We start from the raw sequence: 22,607 nt of genomic DNA, 5'->3' as shown, positions 1-22,607 counted from the left end.
CAATTCCTATGCGAGTGGAACTACACCTTTAACACGGGTTAAATTAGTTATGTATGTATACAGGGCCACATTTTAGTCCAGTTTACTGTCTCTATACATGTCATTATGTATCTCCCACAAATTAAAACCAGTAAATTAATACAAATTAATAATAATAATAATAATTCATGAGAGGAATGTATAATATTTAAAGGCATACAGTAGAAATGATAGGAAGGAATTTATTTATTTTCATCATTGGTTTATATTTTACTGGGGTTTTTAGTGTGCCTTCCTCTGGATCAATATACTGTATATACAAATATAGGATAAGTATCTGTTGACTAAATTTAGCATAGGTTGAACTTGATGGACATATGTCTTTTTTGAACCTCATCTACTATGTAACTACAGTATATTGTTTGTCCTGCTTTCTTCACTCAATTTGTAGCCATGTAGATCATCCTTGATTTTAAATTGTAGGCGAATTGGACCAGAGCCTTCCCTAATGTATGTGGTCACTTCTGAGATCCAAGCCATGGGCCCTCATTCAATATCCTGTGGAGCTGCTTTCCCATGCTGGAGAAGATTTGAATCCAAATTGTTTAAATTAAGCTGTTTCCTTCTCCATCAATGGCAAGGGACCACAGCATATTGCATTGTGTCCATAGAGTAAAATAGCATCAGGGATCCCTCCAGTAAGTGGCTCGAGTAATGAAAGGGTTTCACATACTGTGTGCATTTCCACCTTTACTCTAAAATTGGATTTTAAAGTAGCAATCCCCTCAAAAGTGCATTTAGAGCTTTTAGCTGATGTGTTAATGTTGCCCTGATAACCACGTCTAACTATGTTGGCATTGTATGGTTTCTATTGCAATCCCCTGTACCCATTTTATTCAATTCTTGAGACCTTTTTTCTTATGGGCTTGGGAAACCTTCAAAATGTAAATGGCTGAAAGATATCACCAACTGTGCCCAAGAGAATAGGACTGTCACTTCCACAAGAAACAACATCATCAAAGGAAACATGTTTACTTTTGAGCAGATCATTGGGAATTACGTCTTTAAAACATTTTACATTTATACTAAAAAAAAACAGATACAGCAACCTGTGGGATGGCTAGCATGGTTGGATGCCTTTTCTGGCACTAGTCCTAGAAATAAACAAGCTGTATGTGTTAGATTTGAGTAATACGACATTTGATTTTCTATACACTTGATTCTTGTTCTGTGATTTATACGAGGTTACATCATTCTGCAATCTGCTTGACTAATTGGTTTTGTCGAGTTCATGGTAGGGATCACAACAAGAAACTGTTTCCCCTGGAGCACAATAAGATATCTGGTCAAATTAACATATTTAATAACTCTAGGTCATTTGGGAGAAAGGTTGCAAGCATCCTGGGCAGGTTTTAATAGCCATTTTCCTTGTCTTGTTTGTTGTGTTTATATTTTTGACTTATTGCGAATGCTTTTCTAAGCATGTCACAAAAGGGCATCATGAGATTTACTGTAAACACTTCCTCATAGGACTATAGGGGATTAAACTGTTATGCTACAGAGTGTGTGGTATACTTAAGCACGGAATATTCTGTATCTTAAACCAGTTATGAACTCATGGGTTGGCAGTTATAGTAACACAATGGCCTTTAATATAGTCAAACTCAGAATTATTCTATTTAAATGCTGTTCATTTGATATAGATCTCCCAAATATATATATTCACAGAACCTACTGTATGCCCACTTAAGACTTGTCTGATATTTAGGAAAGGTGCCAATTACCCATCTGTGTAACCTACTAAACATGCCATGCCTTTAGTATACTTTAGACCTAAGAGGAACGGCCTCGTTAATGTAACAGAACAACCCTTCTCCAGACTTACTATGGTTGTAGTGTGCAATGAGGACAGCAGACCTGCCTTGTACATACAGTGCCCCAGATTATGCCTCTGGACACTAGTTGAGGAGGGATTTAGCATTTGTCATTTTCAAATGTACACAATCATACATTGCATGTCATTATCCGTTGGTGTGGGGAAAGGGTTCTGAACAAGTAAGGCTGCCTAATTAAAGAAAAACAATAACATACATAACCATTCTACAATTAGGTATAGCTCTATCCTTCCCTCAATCTGCAGAACAGATTTGATGGTGGTTGTTTTTGTACTTGGGCTCTTTGAGTCAAGGCAAATTAATGGGGAACTCACAAACGTGCACTAAAGCACTTCACTAAATCCCGACGTTTGTTCCAAGTGTAAAATAAAACTTGTGATGAAACTTAAAAATGGGCACTGCATTGTTTGAGCTCAACAGTGATCACTGCAGCTTTGGAGTCTGCAGAATCTATGGTGTGTGTGCGGAAGGGTTTAAAAGACAGGCAGGCACATACTGTCTTCTATATTCAATGAACTAAAGAAAATGTATTTTCTTCCCCCAAAATAAAAAATAAATCTGCAGTTACAGGCAGTTTGTCATAATCAGCTAAGTGAAAAAAACAATGCAACAGAGTTTCCCAATTGAGGTACCCCATAGAACTCTACTCACAGATTTTTTTTAGCGCAGTCTCTAACACTTATTAGAGAGCAGAGGACAATACAATGTTTCAGGTTCCATATGGACCTTGGAAAAGGTCCATACTCTACTTTTGCCATCCTGATGCTTGACTAAGCTTGTATTTCTGCGATTCTGTTACAGTTCCCCAGTAGAAGAGCGGAAACACAGGGGTACAGATAGGGTTGGCTGGCCACTAAAATAGAAGAGAATAACATTTTTACAACAAGTTCTCTCCAATAACTATATATCAGAATGCTTAGCATAATCTGTATTTAGCTCACACATAAATCAGCGCCCAGTCTGCCTCTATCACGCACACCAAAAGAAAAATTATTTTGGTCACTTAAAGGAGCAATTCATCCTGTTTAAAATGTCATCATTTTTTGAACACAGGTTTGAAGCAGCGGGTCTCTGGAGCTGAACCCCATTAATTTCAGCTCTGGGGACCCCCTGCTTCAAGCTAATGTAAAAAAATAAACTAAAAAACGCTTGGACTGCCGCTTGAATCTGCTACAGTGCGTATATATGCTTCCCCTAAGTGTTATTACCTAGACCAGGAGTGCACAAACTTTTCCCTGTGCGCACCCCTGCCTGCTCTCCTTGGCGCCTCGTTCCCTCCCCCCCCCTCGTCTGTTCGACACCTATGTCAAATGGCGCCGGGTTACCAAGACAGCACGTCGCTGGAAGGGAAGGTAAGTGTATTATATAGGCCTCGTGCGCCACCACCCCCCCCCCCCGGCATTTAATTTAAATGCCTGGGGGCAGAGCGTAGTACCTCTATAACTGCTGCCGCCCCCCCCCCCCCAGAAAATCTAGCGCGCCCCCAGTTTGTGCACCACTGACCTAGGCTATGTCCAGTCTCCTATATCAGTGTTAAACCACACTTTGTGTACTACAAGTTTGTATCTTTCAGTAATGCTATTTTATAAAGGGTCATAACCATTGGTTGAGGTTGCTTAAGAAAAGGTAACTAAAAAAAGCATCCGTACTCTGTGTGTAAAAAAGGTAGAAGTACTTTGTAGACCCTACTTACATGACACTTCGACCACTGGCACTAACCACACAACTTGTATAGAAAATCAAACTCCTAAACTGCAGTCATTGCACGGCATTTGTGAAGTTGTGCGCCTCTGTCAGAGCAAGGGTTAAGCAAACTACAATGAGCACTGGAAATTGGCAGCAACGGGCAGAAGAAAATGGCCCCTGACTACTTCCATGATGGTAAATAGAACCTATAACGTCTCAGTTGAGAAAATGTTTCCTGCTGTGGTCTAATTCCGGTGGAAATTATATAGGATTGGGTGTACATTTTTTTTTTTTTTACTTTATTATCTTCAAAGAGACTTTTTTTTAATTTTTTTGACAAGTGGACCAGCTTGGGGCTCTAGGTGGTTGTTTCCTTTACTGAAAGGGCTCATTTAAAAAAATTGATCATGTGGAAATGCACCTCTGGCCTCTAGCAAGATCAGATGTGTATCCATAATCATTGTCCCTGTAGAGGTTCATTGATTTAAAAAAAAAAAAAAGCAGCCCCTAGGTGTAAAGACTCCAGAGAGTACAAAGTGTATCGCCTGAACTGTGTGTGCACGCATATGCTTTTTCCATTAAATAACCTAAGGGTGTACCAAATAAGAACTCGGAGGAGATATAGCTATAGAGGAATTAACCCCTTTGTATTGGGATTGGACAATAGTGAGATACATTTCGTTTGTCCGGTCTTAAAGTACTGATTTTATTATTGTGATAATAAATATGATAAATGCTTGTACGTTTCTCGTTGAGGTTTAGTCAAAGAATGAAAGTGAGAGATTATGTAATCTTCCTAAAAGAAAGTCACATATAATATAGTTCTAGTCTAAAAAAACTTGAGTCTAATTCTTTATTTACTTCCTGAACATTAGCTCCAGTTTGGTTGAACGTTCCCATAATATTACATGCATTAAAGAAATGCATTAAACAAAATAGCAAAAGTTACTGTACTACACCATATAACAAGGTTATTTGTCGCAATCCATTTTCCTTTGACACCTGCAGGAGATAACAACCTCTTTTTTGATTTATAAAGGGAATAGATAAGTTCATGTATCCTATAGTGTTACCTTTCATACACTTTTCCAACAGCATCACATTTTTCATCCAATAACTTGATATCTCTCAAGGGATAACAGATACACCTGCCTGGCTCCTGGGAAAATAACAATGCCTTGAAAGAAAAAACAGGTGATCAGACCTGGACAAGAAAACCGACAATACTAATATTTGTAAAGATACCTTAAATTAGTCTCAGTTAGTTTAAAAAAAATATATATAGAAACACTATGCATAGTACTATTGCTAATTATTGAGCTACCATAAAAGAAGAGTTGATACTTTTTGTGCACTAATACATAATGCTATGCCCAGAGATTTGTGTACACCACATGATAGCCCTAACCCAGCTCAAGGATACATTTAAGTCCTTTTAGTGTAACAGGCATTGATGAATTTCGTGTTAGGACCTGCATTTTTGGTTTACCTTGACATTGGTATGCAGGCTTACGACGCTTTGGCCAAAGGGTTTAACTAAACAACCAAGTAATTACTATTATTTTTCAAGTATTTAAACTTTACATCATTACCATATATGTTTTGTCGATTTGATGTAGCATTGGGCACCCCTGTCTTCTGTTGTACGTATACATTTGCCACGCTCAGTAGCACTCATTTTGGCATAAATATATATTCATGATGTGGTGGATGTAGGTTTGAGCTATCTGGGATTGTGTGTTAATTAATTTCTGACTGGTAACAGTCTCTGGAGGTTAGGTGGCACCTCTCCCCAGAGCTCGCCCCTCCCCACCTTTTTAACTTGGGAGGTTCTGACAACTAGCAGCAATGGACAGGACTCACTGCAGTTCCTTCCCCTCATACAGAGGTAACAGGAAGGGTTCACAGCTTTAGTGTTAGGACCTGCATTTTTTGGTTTACCTTGACGTTGGTATGCAGGCTTACAACGCTTTGGCCAAAGGGTTTAACTAAACAACCAAGTAATTACTATTATTATTCAAGTATTTAAACTTTATACTCATTACCATACTGCTGTGGCAGACTTTATTCTAACAAATCACCGGTTTTTACCTGGCTTGTTCCGGGAATGCGACGCTGTTCACCTGGTGCATGCCGCGTTCCCCTTGCGTTCCCAGCCACGGGTCATGTCCGGCTGATGCGTTTATTGATAATGGTTTGGATTTTAATAGGCTGCAATGCTTCGCGTGTCCGCCAGATGGCAGATATTCATGAATTGTAATGCGCCGAATCAGTAATGGGTCGACCTGCAGGTGTTTCGTTTAAGAAAGATACTGTACCACAGTGTGCTATTGTAACTTGGCCTTGGCCTTGAGATTGAAGGAAGAGGTTGCAAAAATATATCAATTTAGGCTTTTCATATTAAAGAAAGACAAAGACCAGTTTCAGTTACAGTATTCTCCAGAGACCCGCCCGCCATGAGTGTTCAAGTGCAGCCCGCTTTCCAAAAACCCGACAGAAGTTACGCGTATTTGATATGGGCCGCGATTAATGCAGCAGATGATAAGATGGCAACAGTTGCTCAAATTTATCAGTATTTTATCGAAAACTATGACTTTTACAAATTTTCGCCTACTCCTCATACGTGGAAGTGTGCAGTAAGGAAAAGGTTATGTAGCGATCCCTGTTTTCATCGTATTGAGCCACAATTTGTTGGAGGGTATTGGTGTGTATCACCGGCTTTTTCCCGTATCTATGATCATGAAGGCGACAAAAGGTGAAGGGTCGTGTTTAAACCAACTAAGAAGCGACAGTCGCTGCCAAGCAATGCACCAGCACCAGCACCAGCACCGGCTTCCAATGACGGTCCCACCGTTAGTGACAACCCTGAGCCTGAGTCGGATTTCGCGTGCAGTTTTGATGAAGCTTACATGTACCTAAGCGATTTCCAGCCTCACCAGCTGACTACAGGTGGACTAGTCCCGCTGCAAACTATCGACGTGGATGATGAAGAAAGCTGGACTGGCAGTGGACCGGCGCCGGCACCAGCTGAATGGGAAATTCTATGGTGAGTACTGTATTGTTGCCGTATTATTTTGGTGGGGCTGGCTGTGTACTTCTTTAGGGGGCTGACCATTACTGTACATTAAAACTTTTCTTTTTGTTTTTCCTCAGAAAAGAAAACGGCTAATGGGGGGATTTCGATGGATAATATTGTACTGTATGCTGATGTTTTCCGGCCGTACAGTATAATGTGTAAAACCCGAAAAAATAAAACTATGCATTTATTCTACATGTTCAGTATCGTTTCATTATGTGTCTTCTACAGTATACTGTACAGTGGTATACAGTGCCTAACATCTATGGGCAAAATGAATTTTATTTCTAGGTGCCCTAGAACAGACGTTCTCACGCCAATTGTCCGTAAACTTGACCAAGGCCCTAAGTAGTTCCCACGCCAATTGCGAGAATATAATGTAAAATAATCCATTCTGTGGGTCTGAGCGGGTTGAAATTCGCCTGGTCCTCATGCGGAAGGACCCTTGCCATAGTGGCAAAATATCAGCCTTCCACGATCCCCGGAACCGGAGATACCAAAATACAGTTTAAAAGCACATTATCAAAGTGGCTTTTTTTTCTGCCATGCAAGTCAATGGCAGAAACCTAAACTTTAACATTACCCTGACTCCGTTCTGTTTCCACGAGAGGGTCGCAATTTGCCCTGCAATCCTGTCGCAACTAGGAGTACATGGTGACCGGATCTGAGCCCTCTAGGTTAAACAGAACCGGAGTTGTGGGTTCCAGGTTTCTGCTCATTCTGACTTAGCCGTTTCAAAGCTTTCTCCGCCATTACGCTCAATGGTAGGACCCTCCTCACCGGCGTGAACCTTTCTTGCCGCCATTACTGCTCGGACCCTGTTGGGGTGAAGTGAGGGAGTTCCCATCATCTAGGGGCAAAATGAATTTTATTTCTAGGTGCCCTAGAACAGAAGTTCCCACGCCAATTGCACTAGTTCCCACGCCAATTGCGCGCTCATTGTTCTTTTTTTACAATGTTGCCGAGCTTGCGGCTTTGCGGTCTGGCAGTAAAAAAACAGTGCAGCAAGCATTGACATTTGTTACACGATCAAAGGAGCAAATGGAAACAATGTGAGACAAATCAACATGTCCTTTTATTGGTGGAGTCAGTACAAAAACATTTATTTACAAATACTGTTCAATGTTGAAACATTTAAAGTGCACAGTAATTCAAACCATCAACAGGTGTATGGTTTACTGCTACAGTACAGTACATGTGTGAAAACATTTGTCAGTCAGTATGGTTTACAGTCACATGTTTTAAATACAATACAGTACATTCTTTAATATCTTTTAAATAAAAAAATATAAATATAATTTAAAATAATCCATTCTGAGGGTCTGAGTGGGTTGAGATTGCACCAGTACAGTCCTAGAGGGCAGCAAACAGGGCAGGTTTTCAGGGCAACCTTGAAAACCGTGCCTGTTTGCGGCCCTCAGGGACTGGAGTCGTGCATGTCCTGTGTAAAAAAAACTCACAACAACGCGTTGCTCATTTTCTTCAGTTACTGTTGTCGTTGTGTTTTTAATCCCTCCATAGCCAAGCGTCAATCGGCTGAGTCACCCTATCCTACCATCCCCCTCTCTCCACTGGGTCGTTAATCTTCTGCATATTGCCAGTGTGTTCTTAATCCGCCCATAGCCGAGCTACAAAGACTCAGTACGCCTGCGTCTAATCACACCATCCCCCTCCCCCAATCCTTAGAGGCCAGTTTTGTTAACGGTAACGCTTTGGAAAATCCCCTCTCGAATTTGAAATGTAAATCTGATGTGCACAGCACTGTGAGAATTGAGAGTAAACTGATATTTCATCAGGGTGTGAAAACATTTGTCAGTCAGTATGGTTTACAGTCACATGTTTTAAATACAATACAGTACATTTTTTAATATCTTTTAAATAAAAATATATAAATATTAAATATAATGTAAAATAATCCGTTCTGTGGGTCTGAGCGGGTTGAAATTCGCCTGGTCCTCATGCGGAAGGACCCTTGCCATAGTGGCAAAATATCAGCCTTCCACGATCCCGGAACCGGAGATACCAAAAAACAGTTTAAAAACACATTATCAAAGTGGCTTTTTTTCTGCCATGCAAGTCAATGGCAGAAACCTAAACTTTAACATTACCCTGACTCCGTTCTGTTGCCACGAGAGGGTCACAATTTGCCCTGCAATCCTGCTGCAACTAGGACTACATGGTGACCGAATCTGAGCCCTCTAGGTTGAACAGAACCGGAGTTGTGGGTTCCAGGTTTCTGCTCATTCTGACTTAGCCGTTTCAAAGCTTTCTCCGCCATTATGCTCAATGGTAGGACCCTCCTCGCCGGCGTGACCCTTTCTCGCCGCCATTACTGCTCGGACCCTGTTGGGGTGAAGTGAGGGAGTTCCTATCATCTAGGGGCAAAATGAATTTTATTTCTAGGTGCCCTAGAACAGAAGTTCCAACGCCAATTGCCCTAGTTCCCACTCCAATTGCCCTAGTTCCCACGCCAATTGCGCGATCAGGCAGTAAAAAAACAGTGCAGCAAGCCTTGACATTTGTTACTCTGTCAAAGGAGCAATTGGAAACAATGTGAGACAAATGAATATTAATTTATAAAATATATACAGTATACAGTATATATATATATATATATATATATATATATATATATATATATATATATATATATATGTAGAAAATCTACTGTTTGTTTTTGGTGCATGGGGCACAGGGAGTTAAAGTGACTTGCTTTTTATGTACTGTATTTGGGGGTTGTATTTGGGGGTTTATTCATCAAATTATTATGATGAACTGCCTTTTGAAATTACAGTGCTGTTAACTATTTCAGCCACACACCTCCAGAGTCATTCATTTTCTGCAGTTGCAGTACTTTTGTCATTGTGTTTTTAATCCCTCCCTAGCCAAGCGTCAATCGGCTGAGTCACCCTATCCTACCAACCCCCCTCTCCACTGGGTCGTTAATCTTCTGCATATTGCCAGTGTGTTCTTAATCCGCCCATAGCCGAGCTACAAAGACTCAGTACGCCTGCGTCTGATCACACCACCCCCCTCCCCCAACCCTTAGAGGCCTGTTTTGTTAACGGTAACGCTTTGGAAAATCCCCTCTCAAATTTGAAATGTAAATCAGATGTGCACAGCACTGTGAGAATTGAGAGTAAACTGATATTTCATCACGGAGAAATAAATACAAAGATAAAAATAATCATGAATAATACAATACAGTACTGCAGCCTTTATTAAATTCTTCTGGCAGATTGAAATCGGAGAAACATTTACAAAACATTTTTATTCATTGGTGTACTGTAGGGGTGGCTGTCAATGATTATGATTCGCAGGAAAGTGAAGTTCCCACGCCAATTGCCCTAGTTCCCACGCCAATTGCGCGCTCATTGCTCTTTTTTTACAATCTTGCCGATCTTGCGGCTTTGCGTTCTGGCAGTAAAAAAACAGTGCAGCAAGCATCGATATTCTAGAAACACTGTATTTTGTTATACAGTACTATCAAAGGAGCAAATGGAAACAATGCACAGTACAGTAAGACAAATCAACATGTTCTTTTATTGGTGCAGTCAGTTCAAAAACATTTATTTACAAATACAATGTTGAAGCATTTTAAGTAACATCTCCTTTATTAAAGAAACACAGTACTGTATACAGTACAGTACAGTACAGTACAGTGGGATGGTGCACAACACTGTCAGTCAGACCTGCACCAGTTCAGTCCTAGAGGGCAGCAAACAGGGCAGGTTTTCAGGGCAACCTTGAAAACCGTGCCTGTTTGCGGCCCTCAGGGACTGGAGTTGTGCATGTCCTGTGTAAAAAAACACACAACAACATCTCCTTTTTTTAAGTACAGCAGGTACTGTAGGGCAAAACATGTACAGTACAATACAGTTCAGCACAACAGTATGGTCTCACTGAAAGTCCTCCACATTGTCCATCCATGGCCGATTCCTTGCATGGCGCAAAACGCCATTAATGCAGTCTCTAATGCCTTTCATTAAAGGATCTGTAACTGCATAAAAGCGACGCATTTCTTCCACAATGTTTTTCCTTAAATTGACAGGAAGCGCCTTTTTTACGCGATTCCCATCATAGTTCACTTTGAACACCCACTCGCAGTACAACGAGTAGGGAACATGGTGCTTAAAAATGATCAGGGCATACTTGTGGGGTGCACCAGCACTCTTCACCCTATAATTCTCCCGGAGCTTCGGTGGCAGATCGCACAGGGTGATGTCGGGCACCGTTTTGATGCGAGCAGGTCTAGGTCTTTTGGGAACGGGTGTGCTTGAGGCGACGGACGATGGTAGGTTGTCTGGGAGGAAGCTTTCCTCCGGTCGTGGTCGCCGTGTTGTCTCCTGGCGTGGTCTTGACGGGGCGGTCATATCCTCCTCAATGGCATACATGTACACTACATCTTCTGGTGGAGGGGGTGCGCTTGGTGATGGAAAGGGGTCGACGGTCCCATTCATCACATCCATGTCACCCCCCCTGCTCTGGCATCGGGGAAACAGGGGCATAGCACCAAGCAAATAATGTATGCCCGCTATGTCAGCCTCTATCTTCGCCATCCGTCGATCCATCCGTTGTTCCATTTGTAGCATCCGTTGCTCCACATTTAGCATGGTCTCCAGAAGCAGATCTATCTTTGCTAGCCCAATAGAATTCCCGGGGAGATCCACACTTATCCCATTCAGGATCCGCTCTAACGAGCTGCTTCTTGTGCATGGCGTTTGGACCTCTGGGGAGATGGGTGCAACGGAGGATGAGATGGGGGTTGCATGGACAGAAGCGGCATTGATGGAGAGTGGAGGAGGTGACCTGTGGATACCCGGTAGAGGAGAAGCGGCAGCGTCGTCGAAGAGGGATGGAGAAAGTGACCTTTGGATTTCCGGGCGAGAAGCAGAGTCGTCCAAGAGCAAAGGAGACAGTGACCCGTGGATTTCAGAGGTGGCAGCGTCGTTAGGTGGAACCGGAGAAGATGGGGGTGGAGAAGACGGGCTGAAGATTTCTGGGACAGCTGCAGCAGAGTCGTCGAAGCATATGGGAGGAAGTGGTCTTCGGATTCAATGGGTTGGCTGCCAATCGTTTTGTGTCGAGAGTACATCACCGTATATCTTCTTCACATAATGAGGCTTACATCTAAGAAAACCCTTAACCTTTGGGGTCAACAGAAGGTTTTCTTTATTGGCCTTAGCCTGTTGCTTTGCCCTTGGCGTGGAAACAGCAACCGCCTTTCGCTTTTTCAGCTTGACAGGCACGGCAGAGGTGAGTGGGTTCTTGCGTCCATAGAAACAGGGCTGCTCCATGGAAGCAGATGGCACAATGCAGTATCTGGACAAAGGCAAGTTCAGATAAAGATCATGGAGTGGTGGGCTATGCAAAGTGTGTAACCTTTTATGCATGGCGACCAGGTACAGGTGTTGAAAGTGGGCGTACTCTAATGTGAGTCATTACCGTATAAATACCCCATCCATTTTGTGTATTGACTGCACATAGAATACACATCGACTAAACATCGAATATACATTCTTGTGCTTGTATTTCTTTCTACTCGCAGCAATGCCTGTTAAAAAGATTTCAAAGGATCTCAGCACGCGAATGAAGGAGATGTACACGAGTGGACACCGAATTGCTGCTATCCAGCGCTGGTTAGCTACTTCTGACCTCGTTGTGCCATTAACCACCGTGTGCTATCATGCATACGGAAAAAACAGAGACCGCAAAAGGGCACCAAGGGTAACAAACGCATAAGTATATTTATAAAACTTAACAAAAAAAAATATAGAAAACTGTACGTACTGTTCATACAGTACAGTACATCTACAGTACAGTTCTGTATCTACTGTAATACTGTTGTTATTTCTGTTGATTTATATTACAACATACTGTAGGTTGTCTATTTATATGTATAGTACAGCAGTATACATTTTTTGTATATTTCTATTTATCTTACAACGGTATATATAGGATGTATATTTATATTTATATTACAACAGTATATTTATTTTGCATACTGTATTTATATTTATAGTACAACAGTATATATATTTTGTCTATTTTTATTTACTAGTATAGTACAGCAGTATACATTTTTTGTATATTTCTATTTATCTTACAATGGTATATATAGGATGTATATTTATATTTATATTACAACAGTATATTTATTTTGTATATTTATATTTATAGTACAACAGTATATATATTTTGTCTATTTATATTTATAGTACAGCAGTATACATTTTTTGTATATTTCTATTTATCTTACAACGGTATATATAGGATGTAGATTTATATTTATATTACAACAGTATATTTATTTTGTATATTTATATTTATAGTACAACAGTATATATATTTTGTCTATTTATATTTATAGTACAGCAGTATACATTTTTTGTATGTTTCTATTTACTGTATATTACAACATATTAATAAAACAATATATTTTCTTTACATTTTGGGAGACAACTCCTCTGGTGGACAAAATAAGTGAGGAGAATGATGAGAGGAGTGCATTAAGGGTTAAAAACACTCTGCAGGAAAAGCACAATCTGACTATATCCGAGAGCAGCATAAACAAGATGAGACGCAGCATTGGATGGAAATATGGACGTGTGAGGTTAGTACTGGACAGTACATGAGGTAAAAGTGTTGTTTAGCAAACTGTACTGTACTGCACCGCTAATTTTTTTTATTCCTTGTCATTACAGAGCGTACCCCATGATGCGGGATGCAAACAAAATCAAAAGAGTGCTCCAGGCCCAGGCATGGATCGACAGCGGGGAGACTTTCCAGGATTGCATCTTCACTGATGAGTCTACTGTGTCGCTGGAGAGATTTGCAAGTTTTGCGTTCCACAAAAAAGGCCGCATATCTTTGAAGCCGCGGCCAAAACACCCTGTGAAGCTGCGTGTTTGGGGTGCCATCTCTAGGCGTGGACCGGGATGCATTGTCATCTTTGAAGGTAAAATTTATCAAATATAATGTCGCCTAATGCACTGTACTTGACTAGTGTTGCCTTACCGTATGCACTGTACTGTACTATTGTGCAGTTTTTTGAGAACTTTTCTTTTCTTGCTATAGGAATCATGAATAAAGCTTTCTTCCAAGACAACATTGTGCCCGAGATAGTGCAATACATCACACGCGAGTTCCCCAATGGTCACCGCTTCTACCAGGACAACGATCCCAAGCACACCGCGTCAATGGCGCATATCCTTGCGGAGTAAGTGCAGTAGACCGTGTCCTATTTTTGTTCCCCACTGTTTTTAGCTCTTAAACCAATTGTCCTTTCTTTCCAATGACAGATCGCCAGACTTCAATCCAATCGAAATGGTCTGGCATCAGCTGAAGGACCATATCCAGAAAGTGGCAAAACCCTCCAAAAAGGACGAGTTGTTGAAAGGTATAATGAGTTTTTGGAACGATGTACTCACCGTGGAACACTGCAATAAATATATAGACCATATTGCCACTGTGTTGCCCATTGTCATCGCGCGTAATGGGCAAGCATCAGGAAAGTAGTACTGTGCTGTAGTATTGTAAGTACAGTATGATACAGGTAAGTATGGCACAGATTTTTTCTTTCCAGATAGTAAGAGTATACAGTACAGTAGTTAGTTTTTTCTTTACAGAGAGAGCAGCACCACACCAGCCATCAGGTTACAGTACAGTACATAGAATTTAACAGTAGTCAGAGTATACAGTAGTTACAGTATACAGTAGACTAGTTTAACAGTACTACAGTACAGTAACTGCCTACTAACTGCTCCATTTTTTTCTTTCCAGTGAAAGCTGCACCAGCCACCTACAGTAGTTCTACACATCACACAATGCCATAATACAGTACAGTACGCACATACAGTACATTACAGTAACTGCACTAATTTTTGGTTTTCTTGTCGTTTCAGGAAAAAGGGTGGCCTAGGGGGAGGTGGGGGTGTTGTGTACAGTCAAATCTGCTTGTACAGTCAAATGTACAGTATATAAACAGCAGTAATGATGTACACAAAACCTCTCCTCTCTCAATGAACTACTGTACTGCAGACAGAAGGAGGAAAAGATAAAGACGCAAAAAATAATATTACTATACAGTATATAGTATATATATTATACAGTACATTACAGTACTGTATATACTGTAGTATTAAATAATATTCTTATAAATGTGCATTACTCATGTTTCCCCATGTTTTACAAATGTTTTCCAAATGGTTATCCAATTTCAAGCTGCCAAAAGAACTTAATAAAGACTGCATTATGTATTATTCCTGATTATTTTTATATTTGTATTTTTTGGTTCCTGATCAAATAAAATAAATATTTATTCACTTTCCTGCGAATCATAATCATTGACAGCCACCCCTACAGTGCACCAATGAATAAAAATGTTTTGTAAATGTTTCTCCGATTTCAATCTGCCAGAAGAATTTAATAAAGGCTGCAGTACTGTATTGTATTATTCATGATTATTTTTATCTTTGTATTTATTTCTCCGTGATGAAATATCAGTTTACTCTCAATTCTCACAGTGCTGTGCACATCAGATTTACATTTCAAATTTGAGAGGGGATTTTCCAAAGCGTTACCGTTAACAAAACAGGCCTCTAAGGGTTGGGGGAGGGGGATGGTGTGATTAGACGCAGGCGTACTGAGTCTTTGTAGCTCGGCTATGGGCGGATTAAGAACACAATGGCAATATGCAGAAGATTAACGACCCAGTGGAGAGAGGGGGTTGGTAGGATAGGGTAACTCAGCCGATTGACGCTTGGCTAGGGAGGGATTAAAAACACAATGACAAAAGTACTGCAACTGCAGAAAATGAATGACTCTGGAGGTGTGTGGCTGAAATAGTTAACAGCACTGTAATTTCAAAAGGCAGTTCATCATAATAATTTGATGAATAAACCCCCAAATACAACCCCCAAATACAGTACATAAAAAGCAAGTCACTTTAACTGCCTGTGCCCCATGCACCAAAAACAAACAGTAGATTTTCTACATATATATATATATACATATATATATATATATACTGTATACTGTATATATTTTATAAATTAATATTCATTTGTCTCACATTGTTTCCATTTGCTCCTTTGACAGAGTAACAAATGTCGAGGCTTGCTGCACTGTTTTTTTACTGCCTGATCGCGCAATTGGCGTGGGAATTAGGGCAATTGGAGTGGGAACTAGGGCAATTGGCGTGGGAACTTCTGTTCTAGGGCACCTAGAAATAAAATTCATTTTGCCCCTAGATGATAGGAACTCCCTCACTTCACCCCAACAGGGTCCGAGCAGTAATGGCGGCGAGAAAGGTTCACGCCAGTGAGGAGGGTCCTACCATTGAGCGTAATGGCGGAGAAAGCTTTGAAACGGCTAAGTCAGAATGAGCAGAAACCTGGAACCCACAACTCTGGTTCTGTTCAACCTAGAGGGCTCAGATTCGTCACCATGTAGTCCTAGTTGCGGCAGGATTGCATGGCAAATTGCGACCCTCTCGTGGCAACAGAACGGAGTCAGGGTAATGTTAAAGTTTAGGTTTCTGCCATTGACTTGCATGGCAGAAAAAAAGCCACTTTGATAATGTGCTTTTAAACTGTCTTTTGGTATCTCCGGTTCCGGGGGTCGTGGAAGGCTGATATTTTGCCACTATGGCAAGGGTCCTTCCGCAAGAGGACCAGGCGAATTTCAACCCGCTTAGACCCACAGAACGGATTATTTTACATTATATTTATATATTTTTATTTAAAAGATATTAAAGAATGTACTGTATTGTATTTAAAATATGTGACTGTAAACCATACTGACTGACAAATGTTTTCACACCCTGATGAAATATCAGTTTACTCTCAATTCAAACAGTGCTGTGCACATCAGATTTACATTTCAAATTCGAGAGGGGATTTTCCAAAGCGTTACCATTAACAAAACAGGCCTCTAAGGGTTGGGGGAGGGGGATGGTGTGATTAGACGCAGGCGTACTGAGTCTTTGTAGCTCGGCTATGGGCGGATTAAAAACACACTGGCAATATGCAGAAGATTAATGACCCAGTGGAGAGAGGGGGATGGTAGGATAGGGTGACTCAGCCGATTGACGCTTGGCTAGGGAGGGATTAAAAACACAATGACAACAGTAACTGCAGAAAATGAGCATAAAACAAAAAGGGATACGGCGCCTAATGAGTCCAAATAGTGGAATCCTGGATATCCAGTAGAGATAGCTCAAGTCCCAGGATGATCAACAGTCTCTTAGTCTTTACATGATCAGATAGGACTTCATTCATGGGAAGTGGAACATGAAATGAAAAAAGAGATATTTAGTGCAACACAGCTTTAACGAATTACACAGACATAAATTTGCAAACTGTCTGACAATGATGACAAGACAGACAGACACACCAAGACAGATAAACACAAAGCAAAGCTAATGATAAAAATTAGTTTAATATAACTAAGTAAGTAAAAATGTTGGACAAAATCTGGAACGCCGCTCCGGTCGGTTAAAATCTGAATAACACTCACAGGATGGCAGATGGTTAATGGCAGTGAACTGGTGTGGACTGTTCTCCACGTATAGAGGGTCCGCAGAGTGCCCTGGAAGACGTGCGATCCTTCTGTGTCTCCTGGTTGGCAAGAACCGGAAATGGCGTCTCCGTCGTGTGCCGGAACCAATAGTGTCCGTCACCGGATGTGGCGTCAAGGCCTGGCAAATCTTTAACGAAGCCAAAGGAAACCGCAATCCGTGCCTCAATGTCCCTCTATCACTAAGCCACAGCACTCAGCACTTGTACTGCTTATCCAAAAAAGTGTCCAAACTCAATAAAATGGCCCTACGCGTTACGTGTGTCTAAACACACTTCCTCAGGGGATACTCTATATCTGTATCCCCAGAGGAAGTGTGTTTAGACACACGTAACGCGTAGGGCCATTTTATTATTTATTATTTATTTTCCGTAGGGCCATTTTATTATTTATTATTTATTTTCCGTTAAACATTATACCAACCTCCCGGGGCACAAGGAGAGATGCCTTCCAACGCCAGGTGAAAGTACTCGCAAGAGGATTCCCGTTGTTTCAGCAAGGGGTTTTTTCATTACCCAGGACCCTGATGGCGGTGCTCCATTCAGAGACTCACACTTGTCCTAGGACATAGAAACGGAGAAAGGAGAAACAGGCCACAATACATTTAAAGAACTAGAAGTATTCTCTAAAGATATATAAGGGTCATTTTAAGAGCACTGTACAAGACAGTAGCCGAACTAAAAGTTGACATAGCCTTCATGGCGGTGAGAAGCTTGGCCTTGAGCAGAAGGTATATGAATCACTACAACTGCAAGCAAATACAGATGACGTAGTTCTGAAACTAGCAGAAGAAATAAGAACCCTGAAAGAAAATATGGAGAACCCCAAAAGTAGAGAACGAAGACAACCCTTTAGCATTAGGTATGTCCCTGAAATGGTCACCTCAGAGGTGATACAAATAGCTGTTAATTGACCCATCCCTGAATGAAGATGCCCTCATGATGCATCACCCACACTAAACACTACACCCGAGGATGGCAGACCATAGCAGGCCAATAGATATAATAACTAAGTTCCATTACTACTCATCAAAAGAGAAGATCCACATGGATTGCAGGAACAGAGGAGATATTACCTTTGATCATTCTACTATACAGATCTTCAGTGACCACTCAAGAATAACAATAATAAATAAAATGTTACTACACTGCTGCAGGAAAGGGGGCTAAAGTACAGATGGGGGTTGCCTTTCCATCTAATCGTAGACAAGAATAGTAAGCAGTATCCAATCTGCTCCCCAGAGGAGGCAGATGATTCCTAATGGAGATAAACCTAAACCTCAGAAGGCTGTTGGGAGACAGGGGAAGCCCTCAGAGATTAATTCGCTCAGACGATCGGAGAAGGGAACCCAGGAGAACCACACCACAGCTGTATGCGACACGAGGTGAAACAGGAAGAGAGACCCAGATCCCACAGACAAGCAGGACCAGGGATGAGAGAGAAGAATGCCCTATAGACAAAGAGGAGGACCAATCTTTATGGTGGTGCCAGAGGACACAAAATGGATAGAACCCACCCACCGAGGAAACAAGTTTCAAGCTTTGAGTTACAGTAGAGGGGGTGGGAAGAGATTTGTGTTTGGGTCCCTGATGGCGCAATCCAGGAGCAGCCGAGCGCGGACACCGTCCAACAGCGAGTGCTGGTGCGGCCGGAGGCCCGAAGCAGTCCCACGGCCATGGTGACTCCCAGTCCGGAGGAGATGGCGATCGATACGACCCTCGAAGAGCCCGATCTCATCAAACAGCAGCGGAGGAGGAGACTCCACCAGCCCCTTATCCCCGCCAGGAGGAGACCGCAACCATGGCGGACGAGAAGGAGAGGCTTGAGGCCTACTTGTTCGGCCGTGCACCGCATGCTCCGCCAACGCCCATGCCGGTCCTCGACGCACTTCCGGTGCGTGACCACAGAGCGGATGGCGATTCTGCGGGCACACCTGATGACGTCGTTTCCGGTTCCACCGGAAAGAGAAGGCCGAGAGCGCTGATACGACCCTTTCTGACCAGTCATGGCACAGGTGGGTTGGCTTTCGGCTTTCGCGCCGCTCCGCTCCTCTTGCAAGGAATCTGGGGTTGGGTGCCAGACTCTTGCACATTTCCATCCACATGTCTCTCACTGTCTCTTTGCACAACTCACGTGCTCGCTCCAGGCTTGGCGGGAACCGCCATTTTAGATCGCCTCTCCTGCTCCGCGGAGCACATGTAGGGATGGGCGCCATCTTGGATACGCTCTCCAAATGTGCATGTGCCCTACTCTCAATGTCTAACGGGTATCTCGTACCTAGACACTGACTTTCCTCCAAATGTGAACACTGACTTTCCTCCAAATGGGTGCTCTGCATACTTATACTGTAACTCACTAAAATGAGGTGGCTTCTACCCCAGGTTTAGCGGAACTCCTCTCCTCCATGCACTGTACTCAATGTCTACTGTGCAAGTGCTCTGTGGTGCGTCTGTGTGGGTGATAGCTAGGTACCGGCATCTCCATCGGTACGGGCGTCTCCTACTTTTGGCCACTCATAGCGCGGGCCCTGGGCCATGGTCCCTGGACTGGTTACCAGGCTAACCCCCCCAGTTGCCTCACGCTATCTGCCTCAAGGGACTAGAACAGCTATAGCTACTCCCCCCCATAACGCCACCTCCTAAGGGCACCCAGGGCATACTGTGCGAGAGTCTCCGCTCCCCTGACTACCCCCGGTTTGTGCAATTGCGCCCTTCCTTCTCCAGTACTTGCACGGAGAGTGCATCTCACTCTTCCCGTTCCGCCTCGCTGTAAGCCTGACCTGTTCTGGCCTCTCAGCAGCGCCTCCAAATGTAATCCTTATTCTCCCCCCCCCCAGACTCATCTGTAGTGTCTAGGGTGCGTGAGGGCAGATTACATGCGTAGTGGTGGTGCATACCTGTGAGGAACTGGAGGGCCTGAGCTTCCCGCAGTGTTATTGGGGAGACAGGACCAGGCTTCTGGGATATTGGCCTCCATGATATCTTAGTGGTGCAGCGCCTCCATCTCCTATAATTCCCAGGGATATGGGAAGAGACCCTTATAGAAGAACCCCCTTGGTCCCGGGGTGAATGCTCCAGAATCACATAGTGCAAGTGTTAAAAGCAACAGGGTCTTTATTGTACTCACTCTTGGCAGTCCAGTAAATAGCAGCAACAGTTCACAGCAACACAGGTACAAGGCACACGCTATGCCTCCTTCTCCTCTCCCACCAGATCATTCTCCTCAGGATGATTTGAAGGGTGTCTTTTGCTCCCTGCCTCCACCCGCAGCCCAGGGCGCTACGGGTTCCTGCGGTGGTAAATATGGTGTGATGATGGTCAGCGCAAACTCTCCAAGCTCCAAGTCGTGATGGATAATGGAGCAAAGTAGAAAAATAAAACACAATGATTAGTGCACGAATCTGTGTGTTGGGGGAGGGGAGAGGGGAGGGTGGGAGGGGTAGGGAAGGGAAAGGTGGTAGTGAAATAATGCTATATATACAGCAAATGAAACAAAGGATATATGTTTCAGCGACTCACATGGGCTTGTGTGAGACTTCTCCCTCAGCGATGGATGTGATGATTTAAAACAAATTTCTGAGGCAGAAAAATGATGGATAAATAAATAAATAAAAACTCACACGGCCATATGTGAGTTGACTCCCTCAGTGGGTGTTGTCAGCATGCCCAGACGGTGTGGCTGCGTCTCTGTGTTCAACCCCAATCGGTGAAGTGTGTGGGTGGTTCCTCTCCCAGACGCCCATAGACCAAAGGATGGGCAAAGTCTGGATTAGTGACTAATAAAGTTTTTATTAATGACAGTATAAAAATAGTATAAAATGCTGAACACACTCACACAGATAACAAACGTTGACCCTGTGTCTGCCGCGAGGCTCTCCGGTGAAACCTCCTCCTCCGTTGGCGCTCTCCTGCGGTGGTGGCGGCCTGCGGCGGCATCCGCCTTGAGGGACCTGAGGTAGCGTCCGCCTCGGTGGGGCCTGCGGTGGTGGTGGCCTGTGGTGGTGGCGGCCTGTGGCTGTGTCCGCCTCGGGGGGTCGGGGGGGCTGTGGTGGTGACGGCCTGCGGCGGCATCCGACCTCGGGGGGGATTCACTCGCTTGATACTCGCTTCACACAGGCAGGTGGAAGTGCTGCTGAGGAGGAGGACAAGGGGAGAGAGGAGATCCCCGGGCAGGTATTTACAGCGGGTCCCGAGGAGATCAAACCCTCAGTACCTCATGTGCGACATCCCATGTGTGTGTCTGTGTGTGTGTTTGTCTGTGTGAATACACTTGTCCAGTCACCCACCCACGTGTCAGGTCAAACACCCAACCCACGTGTCCAGTCACCCACCCACATGTCCAGTCAACCACAGACCTACCCAGTCACCCATAGACTCACCCAGTCACCCACAGACCCACCCAGTCACCCCACCCACCCGCCACCCAGTCAGTCACCCACCCAGTCAGTCAGTCACCCACCCAGTCAGTCAATCACCCACCCAGTCAGTCAGTCACCCACCCAGTCACCCTCTGCCCCTCTCTCTGTCTGTCTCTGCCCCTCTCTCTGTCTGTCTCTGCTCCTCTATCTGTCTGCCTCTGCCCCTCTCTCACCGCCCCTCTCTCTCTCCCACACTCTCTCTCTCCCACACTCTCTCTCCCACACTCTCTCTCTTTCTCCCCCACTCTCTCTCTCTCTCACCCACACTCTCTCTCTCTCCCCCACACACTCTCTCTCTCCCCCACACTCTCTCTCTCCCCCACACTCTCTCTCTCCCCCACACACTCTCTCTCTCTCCCCCACACTCTCTCTCTCTCTACCCCACATTCTCTCTCTCTCCCCACACTCTCTCTCCCCACACTCTCTCTCTCCCACACTCTCTCTATCTCTCCCACACTCTCTCTCTCTCCCCCACACTCTCTCTCTCCCCCACACTCTCTCTCTCTCCCCCCCCACTATCTCTCTCCCCCACTCTCTCTCTCTTCCCCACTCTCTCTCTCTTCCCCACTCTCTCTCTCACCCACACACACTCTCTCTCTCCCCCACACTCTCTCTCTCTCCCACACTCTCTCTCTCTCCCCCATACACTCTCTCTCTCTCTCCCTCACACTCTCTCTCTCCCACACTCTCTCTATCTCTCCCACACTCTCTCTCTCTCCCCCACACTCTCTCTCTCCCCCACACTCTCTCTCCCCCCACTATCTCTCTCCCCCACTCTCTCTCTCCCCCCCACTCTCTCTCTCCCCCACTCTCTCTCTCCCCCACACTCTCTCTCTCTCTCTCACCCACACTCTCTCTCTCTCCCCCACCCACACTCTCTCTCTCCCCCACACACTCTCTCTCTCCCACACTCTCTCTCTCCCCCACACTCTCTCTCTCTCTCACCCACACTCTCTCTCTCCCCCACACTCTCTCT

Source organism: Ascaphus truei, unplaced genomic scaffold, assembly GCF_040206685.1.
Source record: "Ascaphus truei isolate aAscTru1 unplaced genomic scaffold, aAscTru1.hap1 HAP1_SCAFFOLD_1307, whole genome shotgun sequence".
In the NCBI taxonomy this organism is placed as follows: domain Eukaryota; kingdom Metazoa; phylum Chordata; class Amphibia; order Anura; family Ascaphidae; genus Ascaphus; species Ascaphus truei.
This window is presented reverse-complemented; position numbering follows the sequence as displayed.